This window comes from Zea mays, chromosome 4 (genome assembly GCF_902167145.1).
Source record: "Zea mays cultivar B73 chromosome 4, Zm-B73-REFERENCE-NAM-5.0, whole genome shotgun sequence".
Lineage (NCBI taxonomy): Eukaryota > Viridiplantae > Streptophyta > Magnoliopsida > Poales > Poaceae > Zea > Zea mays.
In genome coordinates, this window is record NC_050099.1 from 168120513 (window position 1) to 168138216 (window position 17704).

The window sequence follows — 17704 nt, forward strand, 5'->3', positions numbered from 1 at the left end:
CCCTGGTCATCCCTCGCTCGGCGTCTGAGGCGGCTGTGAACCCTTCGGGGGCCAGCCTTCGAACCCCTGATCAGTAATGGGCGCGGAGCCCGAGTAGCCTGAGGCGGTCGTGGAACCCTTCGGGGGGGCCGGCCTTCGAACCTCTGACCAGTAGTGGGTGTAGGGCCCACGCGATCTGAGGCGGCTGTCGAACCCTTCGGGGGGCCAGCCTTCGAACCTCTGATCAGTAGGGAGGCTCGGAGCCTGGTTCCTTCACGGGGAAGGATCCTTTTCGGGGTATCCCCCTTTCCCGGTCCCTGTTGCAAGAGAGAGAGAGAAAGAGGAAAAAAGGAAAAGGATGCGAAATCGAACGACGCGGCGTACCTTTTCTGGCGCGGTTATTACGGTGAAGGCGAAGCGTCGCCCGTTTCTCCTGCCAGAAGCGCCGCCTGTCCCGCCGCGGAGTTAATGCGACGGGGCGAGTGGTTGGCGGGGCAGCCGTTGCGTGTGCGCGAGCCGTTCGAGGAATGGCTCTTTTGCTTCGCGTTTTTGAATCCCGCGTCCGGTCCGGGCGGAACGTTGGAACCGGTCTTGCCTTGGTCTTTATATACCTGGGAGAGGGCCTGTTGACGGTTCTTTGCTCCGCTTCCTGCCTCCCTCTTAGGTTTTCGCAACCCGAGAGACTTAGCCAGAGAAGAGGAAACCGCCCTTCCTGCCCCTTGTGCCGCCATCCCTTCCGCTCGGTGATGGCCGACCGGGTGACCATCATCCCGCCGCGCGATCCATGGCCTTTTTCCATGGTGACGACGAGTGATCTGGAGGATCTGGTCGGCGAGGGTTTGCTTCGCCCTCTCACCGATGAGCAGCGGCCGGAATGGATTCCTCCCGTGGGCGGAGCCGCTCCGTCCCCACCGCTGGGGTACATCGTGAGCTTCGTCTCCTTCCACGAGCGGGGATTCGGTGTTCCGGTGAGCCGCTTTATGCGGGCGATCCTGTACCACTATGGGGTGGAGTTGCACAACCTCACCCCCAACTCCATCTCGCAGGCCGCCATCTTCGTAGCGGTGTGCGAGGGGTACTTGGGGATCGCCCCCCATTGGGATTTGTGGACCCATCTCTTTTTCGCGGAGCTTTTTGCCTCGCCGACGGGGGAGAGGAAAGTCCGCGCAGCGGTGCGGGCCGGCGGCTGCACCCTCCTGCTGAGGCAGTCGCGGGCGTCGCTGTATATTCCTGCCATCCTCGCGTCCTCGAACAAGGGGTGGCAGCGCCGGTGGTTCTACCTCCAGAATGACGGCGAGTTGCTCCCGCCATTCTCCCAGCGAGTAGTCACCACTGCCACCGACGCTTGGCGCCACGGGACCCCACACGAAAGGCAGAAGAACCTCGAACCCCTTCTCCAGGCCTTAGAGGCGTTGCGGAAGGGGGGACTCACCGCTGCGGGAGTGATTGCCGCCATCCACCGTCGGAGGGTGCTTCCCTTGGCGGAGCGACGGCTGTCGCTTTGGGAGATGACCCCGGAGGCTGACTGGGAGGGCTCACGGATGTCCGCTGATCCTCTTCCCTTCGACGCCCTCCAATGGCGGGTGTCCGTTGCGTTGGGGAAGCCGGACCCCCACGCCTTCTCCCAGCTTTTGATGCGCCCCGACCGAGGGTGCGTGACTCAGGTGAGTGCCCGCTCCTTCCCCTTTCATACATCGGGTTGGTACTGGTTCTTACGACCGGGGTTTTTCCCCCCTTCTTCAGGAGGTGGGGTGGCACAAGCCTTCCCTGCCATGGGTCCCGCAGGACGCGGTGGACCGAGCAGCGCGGCGGGTCGCCGCGGAGGAGAAGAAGAAGAAGAAGGACACGGAGAAGGCCCGGGCCCGCGAGCGGAGGCGGGCTCGAGACGCCTTGGAAAAGCTCCGTCGCCGGCAGGAGAGGGAGGGGCTCCCGAGGGAGCCGTCGCCGGAAACGCCCGACGACGACGACGATGATGAAGGTGATGACGAGGAGGACGACATGGCCGCTCGCCTTGGCCTCAGCCCCGACTTGGGGTTTGGCCAGGAGTCGTCAAACCAGCCCCCGAGCGGGCTGACGCCGTCAGTCCCCGGAGTCGGGGCGTCGGGGTCCCAGCCCGGGGAGCGGGGGCAACCCGAGAGGGCGCCTGACCCCTCGGCTGGAGGAGCTGAGGTGACCCCGGGGGGCCAGGCCAGGGCGTCTGCTCCCCGGGAGCCGCCGCTCGCGCCGGCAGCGCAGGGAGGCGACCCTCAGGTCATCGTGACAGTGCCTGGGCAATCTACCCCCCGGGCGTCCAAAGCAAGGGTAGTGCCGAAGTTGCCGGCGAAGCGGACCTCGGCGGCGGTTCCGGGGGCCGAGATCCAAGAGACTTCCCCCCAGGCACGGTGGATCATGGCCCGGAGCGGGTAAGTATCTCGGAAATGCCTTCGTCCTGGCTTTCCATTCATATGTCCCGGCCGTGATTTTTCATTTTTCCTCAGCAAGCGAAGCCATGGCCTGACTGACCTGGCACCCCGGAAGGCCCTTAAGACGACGCCGGCCTGTGCGGCCAGCGCCGCTCCGGGCCTTGCCGTTCAGCCGTCCCTCTCGCAAGGCGTTCCACCTCAGGGGGCTCGGGCGGCACCGGTCGCCGTGGAGCAGGTTCCCGAGGCTGGCTCTTCTGCCGAGGCGACCATTGTGATAGGGGAGGCAGCTGACGCTGGCGTGGTCCTGAGCCCACCGGTCGTGCCGGCCATGCCGGCACCTGCCGCTACCGAAGTTGTCGTCGCTCCAGCCGGAGAGCGACCGGTTGCTGCCGACATCGAGACGGCTGATGCGTCGGTGCTTGGTGCCTCGGAAGAGGGGGGCGTGGAAGCGTGATCCGTCCCGCCGGGCGGCAGCCTCGTCGCTGTGCGGCAGAGCTCCGGGGGCCGGCGCCAGTTGCTCTGGTTCCGGACCCATGAGGCCTCGGACCCTGTCTTCGTTCTTGACGATGAACGGGAGGACCAGTCCTGGGATGAGCTCCGCGAGTGTGCTGAAGCAACGGTGGGGTCGCTCCGGTCGTCGCTGGAGGTTTTCTGCAGGGACGTCCCCAAAATCCTCCAGGTAACGGTTTCAGGCATACCTTTCCTCTTCTGTGACCGAGGCGTTCTTCGTGACGCCCCGCTTCCTTCCCTTAGGATCTGACGGACCGGAGCGCCGCCAAGTCGTCGTTCATCCATCGTGAGGTCGACGTCTGGGGCTCGCTGCGATCCCTGAGGACCTCGCTTGCCGGGGCTACTGCGCGCCTTTCTCAGCAGGGTGCCGAGGTAGCGGACCTCTAGTTGCTCTGCACTGACCTGAGAGCCGAGGTGGCAGCGGCGCGCGCGGAGGCGGCCGCGGCGCGCGCAGAAGCGCAACGGCAGCGGTCGGAGTTCGACCGGGTCGTTGAGGAGCGGGACCGATCTCGGGGCCGGGCTGCCGAGGCCGAAAGCCGGGCCGAAACCCTTGCGGCCGACCTAGCCGTAGCCCAGGTCGCGGTCTCGAAGTAGCGTGCCCGAGCCGGAGGTACGCCTTGGCCATCCTTGGTTCTCGTTCTTGTTTGTTTCCTCTGCTTGTGTTTGAGATCTTTCTTCTGGCTGTTCGCAGAGCTCGAGTCCGCCCTTGATGAGTCCGCCAAGGCGCTTGCCGAGGCGCTTGCCGGGGCTGCCGAGCAGAGGGAGGCCGACCACGCGGTCATGTCCGAAGCCGTCTCGGACGTTTATCGGATCCTTGGCTCCGGCGACGTCCCCTCAGGGAGCTCCCCTCAAAGTCGCTTTCAAGCCTTGGGTGATCACGTGCGCGGCAGACTCCGCGAGGCGCTACACCACGGCGTCAGGCGGGCCTTCGCCATGCTCGCTTCCCACTACGTTGTGGATCTGGAGCGGGTTAGTGAGGGGTATTGTCTTCCTGACGAAGATGAAGCTGCCCTGGCAGAAGTCCAGCGGCTCGACGCGGTCGCCGCGGGTCCAAGCGCAGTGCTGGCGACCACCTTTGAGGCGGAGATCCTCCCCCCTGCGCCGTCGCCGGAAGCCGAGATGGACTTTACCGAAGGCGGGGACGGAGCTGAAGGCGCGGCTCCTTCCCAAGGCGACGCCTAACTCCGTTGGAACAGTTTCTGTTGGATGCGCGTGTGTCTTTCTACGGCCGCTGAGGCCTGAACACTTTGTTTCCATTGCATGAAGTTGTACTCCTCTTCCTTTTATTTTGCGTGTCTGGCTTTGCCTGTCAATAACAGGGTGGCTTCCCGAGTAGGGGTCATTTTTCATGGCGGGTGATGAGTGAGGTGTTCCTAACCCGGAGGCATAGGAATTCCTCGGCTCATTCGGCCTTGCCACTTTCATGCACCCACGTTCGCTCCTTAGGGCCCTGCTTCTGACGCAGCCGGGAGAGCGCAAAAGCCTTTTTGACCGAAAATTTTGGATGCGGGGAGGTGCGCCCAATCTTGACGCAGAGGGGTTCCCCCCTTTTTAGCACCCGAGGGAGGGTCGGGCTCTGCCGAGGCGAGGCTGACCCTTCCTTGATGACTGAGACTTGTGTGGGAGCGAGATATACGAACGGCTTGAAAACATCTTGGGGGTAGAAGCGACGTAGCTGTCGGATGTTCCAAGCGTTGTCGTAGACCTCGCCTTGACCGCCGGCCAGCCTGTGGGTCTCCTCGCCTATCGCTCTGCGCTTCTCCTCGTCGAATCGGCGCAGAGGCTGCTTGACGGGTCGAGCTCCGGCCCGAATATCCAGCGAGTGCTCGGCGACATCCCTCGGTATGCTGGGCATGTCCGAGGGACTCCACGCGAAGACGTCGGCGTTTGCGCGGAGAAAGTCGACGAGCACTGAGGGGGACGACCTTAACCGTCTCCATTGGCTCGAAGTTGCCGGCGTGACGCTTCACGTCTGGCACCTCCCTGGAGAGGCTTTCCAGGTCGGCGATGAGGGCCTCGGACTCGGCGAGGGCCTCGGCGTATTCCACGCACTCCACATCGCATTCGAACGCGTGTTTGTACGTGGGTCCGACGGTGATGACCCCGTTGGGGCCCGGCATCTTGAGCTTCAGGTAGGTGTAGTTGGGGACGACCATGAACTTCGCGTAGCATGGCCTTCCCAGTACCGCGTGGTAGGTTCCTCGGAACCTGACCACCTCGAACGTCAGAGTCTCCCTTCGGAAGTTGGAGGGTGTTCCGAAGCAGACGGGAAGGTCGAGTCGTCCGAGGGGCTGGACGTGTTTCCCGGGAATAATCCCATGGAAGGGCGCAGCGCCTGCTCGGACGGAGGACAGATCAACACGCAGGAGCCCGAGGGTCTCGGCGTAGATGATGTTGAGGCTGCTGCCTCCGTCCATAAGGACCTTGGTGAGCCTGACGTCGCCGATGACGGGGTCGACGACGAGCGGGTATTTCCCTGGGCTCGGCACGTGGTCGGGGTGGTCGGCTTGGTCGAAGGTGATGGGCTTGTCGGACCAGTTTAGGTAGACTGGCGCCGCCACCTTCATCGAGCAGACCTTCCGGCGCTCTTGCTTGCGATGCCGAGCCGAGGGATTCGCCGCATGCCCACCGTAGATCATGAAGCAGTCTCGGACCTCAGGGAACTCTCCTGCTTGGTGATCTTCCTTCTTGTCGTCGTCGCGGGCCCTGCCACCCTCCGCGGGTGGCCCGGCCCTATGGAAGTGGCGCCGAAGCATGACGCACTCCTCAAGGGTGTGCTTGACGGGCCCCTGATGATAGGGGCACGGCTCTTTGAGCATCTTGTCGAAGAGGTTGGCACCTCCGGGGGGCTTCCGAGGGTTCTTGTACTCGGCGGCAGCGACAAGGTCCGCGTCGGCGGCGGCGTGTTTCGCTTGTGACTTCTTCCTGCCTTTCTTCTTGGCGCCACGCTGAGTAGACGCCTCGGGAGCATCTTCCGATGGGCGGCCCTAGGGCTGCTTGTCCTTTCGGAAGATAGCCTCGACCGCCTCCTGGCCAGAGGCGAACTTGGTGGCGATGTCCATCAGCTCGCTCGCCCTGGTGGGGGTCTTGCGACCCAACTTGCTCACCAGGTCGCGGCAGGTGGTGCCGGCGAGGAACGCGCCGATGACATCCGAGTCGGTGATGTTGGGCAGCTCGGTGCGCTGCTTCGAGAATCGCCGGATGTAGTCCTGGAGGGACTCTCCCGACTGCTGCTGGCAGCTTCGGAGGTCCCAGGAATTCCCGGGGCGCACGTACGTGCCCTGGAAATTGCCGGCGAAAGCTTGGACTAGGTCGTCCCAGTTGGAGATTTGCCCCGGAGGCAGGTGCTCCAGCCAGGCGCGAGCGGTGTCGAAGAGGAACAGGGGGAGGTTGCGGATGATGAGGTTGTCGTCGTCCGTTCCACCCAGTTGGCAGGCCAGACGGTAGTCCACGAGCCACAGTTCCGGTCTCGTCTCCCCCGAGTACTTTGCGATAGTAGTCGGGGGTCGGAACCGGGTCGGGAACGGTGCCTGTCGGATGGCCCGGCTGAAGGCCTGCGGACCGGGTGGCTCGGGCGAGGGACTCCGATCCTCCCCGCTGTCGTAGCGTCCCCCACGCCTGGCGTGGTAGCCTCGGCGCACCCTCTCGTCGAGGTGGGCCCGACGGTCGCGATGATGGTGCTCGTTGCCGAGGCGGCCCGGGGCCGCAGGCGAGGTGTTGCGCGTGCGCCCGGTGTAGACCGAGGCTTCCCGCATGAATCGGGAAGTTGCGGCATGAGGTTCCGAGGGGTATCCCTGCCTTCGAGAGGCAGAGCTCTCGGCCCGTCGGACCACGGCGCCTTCCAGGAGATTCTTGAGCTCCCCCTGGATTCGTCGACCCTCGGTGGTGGATGGCTCCGGCATCGCGCGGAGGAGCATCGCTGCTGCAGCCAGGTTCTGGCCGACCCCACTAGACGCGGGTGGTGGCCTGACCCTAACGTCGTCGGTGACGCGGTGCTGGAAACCTTGGGGCAGATGACGTATTTCTCCGGCCGGGGGTTGGTTCGCCCATGCCTGCCTGACGTCCCGGTGGATCGGCTCAAGCGCTCCTGCTCCCTCGTCGAGCCTGGCCTGTACCCCGCGGATTTGCTCGAGCTGTGGGTCGTGACCCCCTGCCGGAACGGGGACCACAACTAGCTCCCGTGGGATGTCAACGCGGGGCACCGGCCTAGGGAGATCACCGTCCTCCGGCATGCCGAGAAGATTGTCTTCGGAGGGACCCCCTAGATCGACGTGGAAACATTCGCGGCTTGGGCCGCAGTCCTCGTCGTCGAGGCTGTGGCTACCGTCGGAACAGCCGGAGAGGCAGTAGTCACACGCGGTCATAAAGTCCCGCATGGCACTGGGGTTGCCAAGTCCAGAGAAATCCCAACAGATGCTGGGCTCGTCATCTTCCTCGGACACAGAGGGCCCGTAGGTCGAGACGTCCGTCAGCCGGTCCCAAGGAGACCGCATGCGAAACCCCAGAAGGTTTGGACTCGCCCCTACGAGAGCGTCCGCCAAAGCGAGGTCGCTAGGCGGGTTGAGGCTGAATCCAAATGACGTAGGATGGGAATCGGTCGGTACCTTTTGGTCGACGAGCGGCGATGAAGTCACGTCGGGGACTGACTGCGCCGTCATCTCAGGTACGAGGGTGACGTCCAGCAAGCTCTCCGCGAGCGCGCTGGCGTCGTCCGCTTGCTCGGGATTGGCGTGTCGCAGGGAGACGGCGCTCGTCTTCGTCTCAAACGCGAGGTCGATGTCCGGTGCGCCCCTCGTTGGGGTGCCGGCGCTGTCGACTCGCTCGACAGCCGACGGGGCGCTGCCTCCTGCTTGGCCTTGGTTGCCCCGCCTCCTCCTCCGTCGACGAGGGAGAGGATGGGGCGAGCTCGAATGTTGTTCTCCCACCACGCGGGGAAGACGTCGTCGATTCCGCTGCCGGCGGGCGGGCTGTCGGCAGCCATTGTCGTTGTCGCACGACGGTGGAAGGAGTATCATGTCGTAGCTGCCGTCGAAAGACATGAACTCAAGACTCCCGAAACGGAGCACCGTCCCGGGCTGGAGAGGTTGCTGGAGACTGCCCATCTGGAGCTTGACGGGAAGCTGTTCGTCAACACGCAACAGGCCCCTACCTGGCGCGCCAACTGTCAGCGTTCCGAGACCGGGGGGTCCCTTGGGCCGACGAGTGAGTGTTGCCGCGTGCCCCAGCCCAGATGGGTCGAGCGCGAGGGCGAGCGCGAAGGGGGGAGAAGCGAGGCGGCCGGAGACCGGCGTGAGAGAGGTGGGAATCCCGCGGCCTTCGTGTTCGTCCCGCGCCCAGGTCGGGTGCGCTTGCAGTAGGGGGTTACAAGCGTCCACGCGGGAGAGGGAAGCGAGCGGCCCCAAGAGAGCGCCTGTCTCGTCCTCGTCCCCGCGCGGCCAACCCTGAGAGCACCTAGAGGGGGGGTGAATAGGTGATCCTGTAAAACTTCAAAACTTAAGCCACAAAAACTTGTTAGGTGTTAGCACAATTATGGCCAAGTGGCTAGAGAGGAGTCAAAACACAATAAGCACAAGAATCCAATCACAGAGATGACACAGTGGTTATCCCGTGGTTCGGCCAAGTACAAAACTTGCCTACTCCACGTTGTGGCGTCCCAACGGACGAGAGTTGCACTCAACTCCTCTCAAGTGATCCAATGATCAACTTGAATACCACGGTGTTCTTGCTTTTCTTTTCTCAATCCCGTTTGCGAGGAATCTCCACAACTTGGAGCCTCTCGCCCTTACAAAAGATGTTCACAGAGAATCACAGAGCAAGGGAGGGATTAGCAACTCACACACGACACAAAGATCACAGCGAATACGCACACACAAGACCCAGACTTGAGCTCAAAAGACTAGCACACTAGAACGGATCTCAAATCACTAGAATGTCGAACAAGTGCGCGAGATTGATGTGTGAGTGATCAAGAGTGCTCAAGGAATGCTTGGTTTTCTCCTCCATGCGCCTAGGGGTCCCTTTTATAGCCCCAAGGCAGCTAGGAGCCGTTGAGAGCACATCTGGAAGGCTATCCTTGCCTTCTGTCGTCGGGCGCACCGGACAGTCCGGTGCACACCGGACACTGTCCGGTGCCCGATTTCTTTCCTTAACAGGCGCAGCCGACCGTTGCCGACCACTGCAGATCTGGCGCACCGGACAGTCCGGTGCACACCGGACAGTCCGGTGCTTCCTTCCGACCGTTGGCTCGGCCACGTGTCGCGCGGCGATCGCGCGGCCGACCGTTGGCCCGGCCGACCGTTGGCTCACCGGACAGTCCGGTGCACACCGGACAGTCCGGTGAATTTTAGCCGAAGTCGCCGGAGAAAAACCCGAGAGTGGCCTCTTCGGCCAAGGCAGCCTGGCGCACCGGACACTGTCCGGTGCACCACCGGACACTGTCCGGTGCACCACCGGACAGTCCGGTGCCCCAGACCGAAACAGCCCCTTGGCTGTACACAGCCAAGTCTTCTCTTCTCTTCTTCTATCTGTTTCTAACACTTAGACAAATATATTAGTACACAAAACCAATGTACTAAGACTTAGAAACATACCTTTGTTGAAGATTTGCACTTTGTTCATCCATGGGCATTGATTCACATTGAAGCACTTGTGTTGACACTCAATCACCAAAATACTTAGAAATGGCCCAAGGGCACATTTCCCTTTCAATCTCCCCCTTTTTGGTGATTTATGCCAACACAACATAAAGCAAGTGGAACAAGTGCAAAACTACTTCAAATAAAAACTTAACTTTGAGTTTTATTCAATTTTGGCATATATGGATCATTCTTTGCCACCACTTGGTTTGTTTTTGCAAATCAAACTCAAATCTCTATCTCTAAGTCAAACACACATGTTGAAGCATAGAGAGAGTCATTCCAAAAGAGATTGATCAAAGATTTCAAAAACTCCCCCTATTTCCCATAATCAATACTTCTCCCCACAAGAAGCCAATTTTTGACAAGAGAGACAATAAAAGAGTTTAACAACACAAAAACTCTATTCTATTATTTTCAAAATCTCTCAAGTGGTAGCTGATCCATTTATCACTTTGGCCTTTATTTTCTCCCCCTTTGGCATCAAGCACCAAAACGGGATGAATCTTGGCCTTTTAACCCCATTGCCTCACCAAAGTCTTCAAGTAAGAGCAAATGGCAATAAGATTTCATGAGATGAACTTGGAATTAGTTACCCTCTCATCGGAGTGCAGTGGAAGTCTTTCATGGTCCAAGTCCACCTTTTCCCTTTCAATTCTCCTTCGAGACTAAATCAAGCAAACTCAAGCATATGGTTAGTCTCAAAGGGTCAAGTTGTAACACATCTCCCCCTAAACATGTGCATCACTTTGCAACGGACGTGTGAGGTCCAGGGAGTGTTTGTACAACTTGAGCACCATAATAAGCAACATAATGCAAAAAGGAACATGATCAAAAGCATAACTACATGTATGCTACAATTCAATCCAGGTTCCGCGAATCTAAGACATTTAGCTCACTACGCAACCTGCAAAAGGTCTTCTCATCTAGAGGCTTAGTGAAGATATCGGCTAGCTGGTTCTCGGTGCTAACATGAAACACTTCGATATCTCCCTTTTGCTGGTGGTCTCTCAAAAAGTGATGCCGGATGTCTATGTGCTTTGTGCGGCTGTGTTCAACAGGATTTTCCGCCATGCGGATAGCACTCTCATTGTCACATAGGAGTGGGACTTTGCTCAGATTGAAGCCAAAGTCCCTGAGGGTTTGCCTCATCCAAAGTAGTTGCGCGCAACACTGTCCTGCGGCAACATACTCGGCCTCAGCGGTGGATAGGGCAACGGAGGTTTGTTTCTTAGAGTTCCATGACACCAGGGACCTTCCTAAGAATTGGCACGTCCCCGATGTGCTCTTCCTATCGACCTTACATCCAGCATAGTCGGAATCTGAGTATCCAACTAAGTCAAAGGTAGACCCCTTTGGATACCAGAGCCCGAAGCAAGGCGTAGCAACCAGATATCTAAGAATTCGCTTCACCGCCACTAAGTGACACTCCTTAGGATCGGATTGAAATCTAGCACACATGCATACGCTAAGCATAATATCCGGTCTACTAGCACATAAATAAAGTAAAGACCCTATCATTGACTGGTATGCTTTTTGATCAACGGACTTACCTCCTTTGTTGAGGTCTGTGTGTCCGTCGGTTCCCATTGGCGTCTTTGCGGGCTTGGCGTCCTTCATCCCAAACCGCTTTAGTAGATCTTGCGTGTACTTCGTTTGGGAGATGAAGGTGCCGTCCTTGAGTTGCTTCACTTGGAACCCAAGGAAGTAGTTCAACTCGCCCATCATCGACATCTCGAATTTCTGCGTCATCACCCCGCTAAACTCTTCACAAGACTTTTGGTTAGTTGAACCAAATATTATGTCGTCGACATAAATTTGGCACACAAACAAATCACCATCACATGTCTTTGTAAAAAGAGTTGGATCGGCTTTCCCAACCTTGAAAGCATTAACAATTAAGAAATCTCTAAGGCATTCATACCATGCTCTTGGGGCTTGCTTAAGTCCATAGAGCGCCTTAGAGAGCTTACACACGTGGTCGGGGTACCGTTCATCCTCGAAGCCAGGGGGTTGCTCCACGTACACCTCCTCCTTGATTGGCCCGTTGAGGAAAGCGCTCTTCACATCCATTTGGAACAACCTGAAAGAATGGTGAGCGGCATATGCTAGCAAGATACGAATGGACTCTAGCCTAGCCACAGGAGCGAAAGTCTCCTCAAAGTCCAAACCTGCGACTTGGGCATAACCTTTTGCCACAAGTCGAGCCTTGTTCCTCGTCACCACCCCGTGCTCGTCCTGTTTGTTGCGGAACACCCACTTGGTTCCTACAACATTTTGCTTCGGACGAGGCACCAGTGTCCAAACTTCATTGCGCTTGAAGTTGTTTAGCTCCTCTTGCATGGCCAACACCCAGTCCGGATCTAGCAAGGCCTCTTCTACCCTGAAAGGCTCAATAGAAGAGACAAAAGAGTAATGCTCACAAAAATTAACTAGTCGAGATCGAGTAGTTACTCCCTTGCTAATGTCACCCAGAATTTGATCGACGGGATGATCCCTTTGAATCATCGCTCGAACTTGGGTTGGAGGTGCCGGTAGCGCTTCTTCCTCCATCACTTGATCACCTTGTGCTCCCCCTTAATCAAGCGCCTCCACTTGAGGTACCTGTTCGTCATCTTGAGTCGGGGGATGCACCATACTTGAGGAAGAGGGTTGATCTTGCTCATCTTGTTCCTGTGGCCGCACTTCTCCAATCGCCATGGTTCGTATAGCGGCTGTCGGAACATCTTCTTCATCTACATCGTCACAATCAACAACTTGCTCTCTTGGAGAGTCATTAGTCTCATCAAATACAACGTCGCTAGAGACTTCAACCAAACCCGATGATTTGTTGAAGACTCTATACGCCTTTGTATTTGAGTCATAACCTAATAAAAACCCTTCTACAGCTTTGGGAGCAAACTTAGAATTTCTACCCTTCTTCACTAGAATGTAGCATTTACTCCCAAATACACGAAAGTACGATACATTGGGTTTGTTACCGGTTAGAAGCTCATACGACGTCTTCTTGAGGAGGCGATGAAGGTAGACCCTGTTGATGGCGTGGCAAGCAGTGTTAACGGCTTCCGTCCAAAAGCACTCGGGGGTCTTGAACTCTCCTAGCATCGTCCTCGCCATATCGATGAGCGTCCTGTTCTTCCTCTCTACCACACCATTTTGCTGTGGTGTGTAGGGAGCGGAGAACTCGTGCTTGATCCCTTCCTCTTCAAGGAACTCCTCCACTTGAAGGTTCTTGAACTCGGATCCGTTGTCGCTCCTTATCTTCTTCACTTTGAGCTCAAACTCATTTTGAGCTCTCCTGAGGAAGCGTTTGAGGGTCCCTTGGGTTTCGGACTTTTCCTGCAAAAAGAACACCCAAGTGAAGCGGGAAAAGTCATCAACAATAACTAAACCATACTTACTTCCTCCTATGCTCAGATAGGCGACGGGTCCAAAAAGGTCCATATGCAGCATCTCCAAGGGTCTTGATGTCGTCATCACATTTTTGGTGTGATGAGAGCCTCCCACCTGTTTCCCTGCTTGACAAGCTGCACAAGGTCTATCTTTTTCGAATTGAACATTAGTTAGACCTATTACGTGTTCTCCCTTTAGAAGCTTGTGAAGGTTCTTCATCCCCACATGTGCTAAGCGACGATGCCACAGCCAGCCCATGCTAGTCTTAGCTATTAAGCATGCATCTAGACCGGCCTCTTCTTTTGCAAAATCAACTAAATAAAGTTTGTCGTCTAATACACCCTTAAAAGCTAGTGAACCATCACTTCTTCTAAAGACAGACACTTCTACATTTGTAAATAGACAGTTATATCCCATGTTGCATAATTGACTAACAGATAGCAAATTATAACCAAGAGACTCTACTAAAAACACATTAGAGATAGAGTGCTCATTAGAAATTGCAATTTTACCTAACCCTTTTACCTTGCCTTGATTCCCATCACCGAATACAATTGAATCTTGGGAATCCTTATTTTTGACGTAGGAGGTGAACATCTTCTTCTCCCCCGTCATATGGTTTGTGCATCCGCTGTCGATAATCCAGCTTGAACCCCCGGATGCATAAACCTGCAAGGCAAATTTAGGCTTGGGTTTTAGGTACCCAACTCATGTTGGGTCCTACAAGGTTAGCACAAATATCTTTAGGGACCCAAATGCAACTTTTGTCTCCCTTGCATTTTGCCCCTAGCTTCCTAGCAACAATTTTCTTATCCTTTCTACAAATTTCAAAGGAAGCATTCAAAGCACAATAAATTGTAGAAGGTTCATTCACTACTTTCCTAACAACATTTCTCCTATGCATTTGATGAACAACATTTCTTCTAAGCCCATTTCTACCATGCATAACATGAGAACTAGAAGCAGTCATAGCATAAGCATGTGAATCAAAAATATCATGACCTCTAAAAGCATTTCTAGAATATCTCCTATCATAGTACATGAAAGCATGATTCTTCTTAACACTATTAGCCATAGGAGCCTTCCCTTTCTCCTTGGTGGAGATGGGAGTCTTATGGCTTGTTAAGTTCTTGGCTTCCCTCTTGAAGCCAAGCCCATCCTTAATTGAGGGATGTCTTCCTATTGTGTAAGCATCCCTTGCAAATTTTAACTTATCAAATTCACTTTTGCTAGTCTTAAGTTGGTCATTAAGACTAGCCACTTCATTATTTAACTTTGCAATAGAAGCTATGTGTTCACTACAAGCATCAATATCAAGGTCTTTACATCTATTGCAAATAACAACATTTTCTACACAAGTTGTTGATTTACTAGTTATTTCTAACTTAGCATTCAATTCATCGTTAATGCTTTTTAATTTAGAAATTGTTTCATGGCATGAAGATAATTCACAAGTAAGCATCTCATTTCTTTTAACTTCTAGAGCATGAGATTTTTGAGCTTCTAAAAATTTATCATGCTCTTCATACAATAAATCCTCTTGTTTCTCTAAGAGTTTATCCTTCTCATTCAATGCATCAATTAATTCATTAATTTTGCCAATCGTAATTCTATCTAGACCTTTAAATAAACTAGAATAGTCTATTTCATCATCGTCACTAGAATCATCACCATTAGAAGAAGCATAAGTAGAGTTTCGAGTACTTACTTTCTTCTCCTTAGCCATGAGACACGTGTGACGCTCGTTGGGGAAGAGGGCCGATTTGTTGAAAGCGGTGGCGGCGAGTCCCTCATTGTCGGAGTCGGAGGAGGAGCAATCCGAATCCCACTCCTTGCCTATATGCGCCTCGCCCTTGGCTTTCTTGTAGTGCTTCTTCTTCTCCCTTTTGTTCCCCTTTTCCTGGTCACTTTCATTATCAGGACAGTTAGCAATGAAATGACCAAGCTTACCACATTTGAAGCATGATCGCTTCCCCTTGGTCTTAGTCTTGCTCGGCTGTCCATTGCGACCCTTTAGCACCGTCTTGAATCTCTTGATAATGAGGGCCATTTCTTCATCATTAAGACCGGCCGCCTCAATTTGCGCCACCTTGCTGGGTAGCGCCTCCTTGTTCCTTGTGGCTTTGAGTGCAAAAGGTTGCGGCTCGTTGATCGGTCCATTCAAGGCGTCGTCCACATACCTTGCCTCCTTGATCATCATTCGCCCGCTGACGAATTTTCCTAAGACTTCTTCGGGCGACATTTTGGTGTACCTGGGATTCTCACGAATATTATTCACCAAATGAGGATCAAGAACGGTAAAGGACCTGAGCATTAGTCGGACGACGTCGTGGTCTGTCCATCGCGTGCTTCCGTAGCTCCTTATTTTGTTGATAAGGGTCTTGAGCCGGTTGTATGTCTGAGTTGGCTCCTCGCCCCTTATCATCGCGAACCGTCCAAGCTCGCCTTCCACCAACTCCGTTTTGGTGAGCAAGGTAACGTCATTCCCTTCATGAGAGATCTTGAGGGTGTCCCAGATCTGCTTGGCGTTATCCAAGCCGCTCACTTTGTTATATTCATCCCTGCACAATGAAGCTAGAAGAACAGTGGTAGCTTGTGCATTCTTATGGATTTGCTCATTAATGAATGAAGGGCTATCCGAGCTATCAAATTTCATTCCACTTTCCACAATCTCCCAAATGCTTGGATGGAGAGAAAATAGGTGAGTACGCATTTTGTGACTCCAAAATCCGTAGTCCTCTCCATCAAAGTGAGGAGGCTTGCCAAGTGGAATGGGGAGCAAATGAGCATTTGAGCTATATGGAATGCGCGAATAATCAAAAGAAAAGTTTGAGTTAACCGTCTTTTGTTTGTCGTGGTAGTCGTCCTTTTGGGAAGAAGAGGACTCATCGCTGTCGTAGTAGACGATCTCCTTGATGCGTCTTGTCTTCTTCTTCTTCCCATCTTTTCGCTTGTGGCCCGAGCCCGAGTCATTGGACTTGTCATCCCTTGGCTCGTTGACGAAGGACTCCTTCTCCTTGTCGTTGATCACAATTCCCTTCCCCTTAGGATCCATCTCTTCGGGCGGTTAGTCCCTTTCTTGAAGAGAACGGCTCTGATACCAATTGAGAGCACCTAGAGGGGGGGGTGAATAGGTGATCCTGTAAAACTTCAAAACTTAAGCCACAAAAACTTGTTAAGTGTTAGCACAATTATGGCCAAGTGGCTAGAGAGGAGTCAAAACACAATAAGCACAAGAATCCAATCACAGAGATGACACAGTGGTTATCCCGTGGTTCGGCCAAGTACAAAACTTGCCTACTCCACGTTGTGGCGTCCCAACGGACGAGAGTTGCACTCAACTCCTCTCAAGTGATCCAATGATCAACTTGAATACCACGGTGTTCTTGCTTTTCTTTTCTCAATCCCGTTTGCGAGGAATCTCCACAACTTGGAGCCTCTCGCCCTTACAAAAGATGTTCACAGAGAATCACAGAGCAAGGGAGGGATTAGCAACTCACACACGACACAAAGATCACAGCGAATACGCACACACAAGACCCAGACTTGAGCTCAAAAGACTAGCACACTAGAACGGAGCTCAAATCACTAGAATGTCGAACAAGTGCGCGAGATTGATGTGTGAGTGATCAAGAGTGCTCAAGGAATGCTTGGTTTTCTCCTCCATGCGCCTAGGGGTCCCTTTTATAGCCCCAAGGCAGCTAGGAGCCGTTGAGAGCACATCTGGAAGGCTATCCTTGCCTTCTGTCGTCGGGCGCACCGGACAGTCCGGTGCACACCGGACACTGTCCGGTGCCCGATTTCTTTCCTTAACAGGCGCAGCCGACCGTTGCCGACCACTGCAGATCTGGCGCACCGGACAGTCCGGTGCACACCGGACAGTCCGGTGCTTCCTTCCGACCGTTGGCTCGGCCACGTGTCGCGCGGCGATCGCGCGGCCGACCGTTGGCCCGGCCGACCGTTGGCTCACCGGACAGTCCGGTGCACACCGGACAGTCCGGTGAATTTTAGCCGAAGTCGCCGGAGAAAAACCCGAGAGTGGCCTCTTCGGCCGAGGCAGCCTGGCGCACCGGACACTGTCCGGTGCACCACCGGACACTGTCCGGTGCACCACCGGACAGTCCGGTGCCCCAGACCGAAACAGCCCCTTGGCTGTACACAGCCAAGTCTTCTCTTCTCTTCTTCTATCTGTTTCTAACACTTAGACAAATATATTAGTACACAAAACCAATGTACTAAGACTTAGAAACATACCTTTGTTGAAGATTTGCACTTTGTTCATCCATGGGCATTGATTCACATTGAAGCACTTGTGTTGACACTCAATCACCAAAATACTTAGAAATGGCCCAAGGGCACATTTCCCTTTCAAACCCTCCCTAAGAGGGCCCTGGTCCTTCCTTTTATAGGCGTAAGGAGAGGATCCAGGCGTACAATGAGGGTGTAGCAGAGTGCTACGTGTCTAGCGGGGGAGAGCTAGCGCCCTAAGTACATGTCATCGTGGCAGCCGGAGAGATTTTGGCACCCAGCTGGTGTGATGTCGTGGCCGTCAGAGGAGCGATGGAGCCTAGTGGAGGGACAGCTGTCGGAGCGGTTGGGTCCTTGCTGACGTCCTCTTGCTTCCGTAAGGGGGCTGAGAGCCGCCGTCGTCACAGAGCATGCGGCGCGCCATCATTGCCTATCTGGCGGAGCTAGCCAGATGGGACGCCGGTCTTGTTTCCTGCGGCCCGAGTCAGCTCGGGGTAGGGCGATGATGGCGCCTCCCGTTGACGTGGCTGGTCTGCG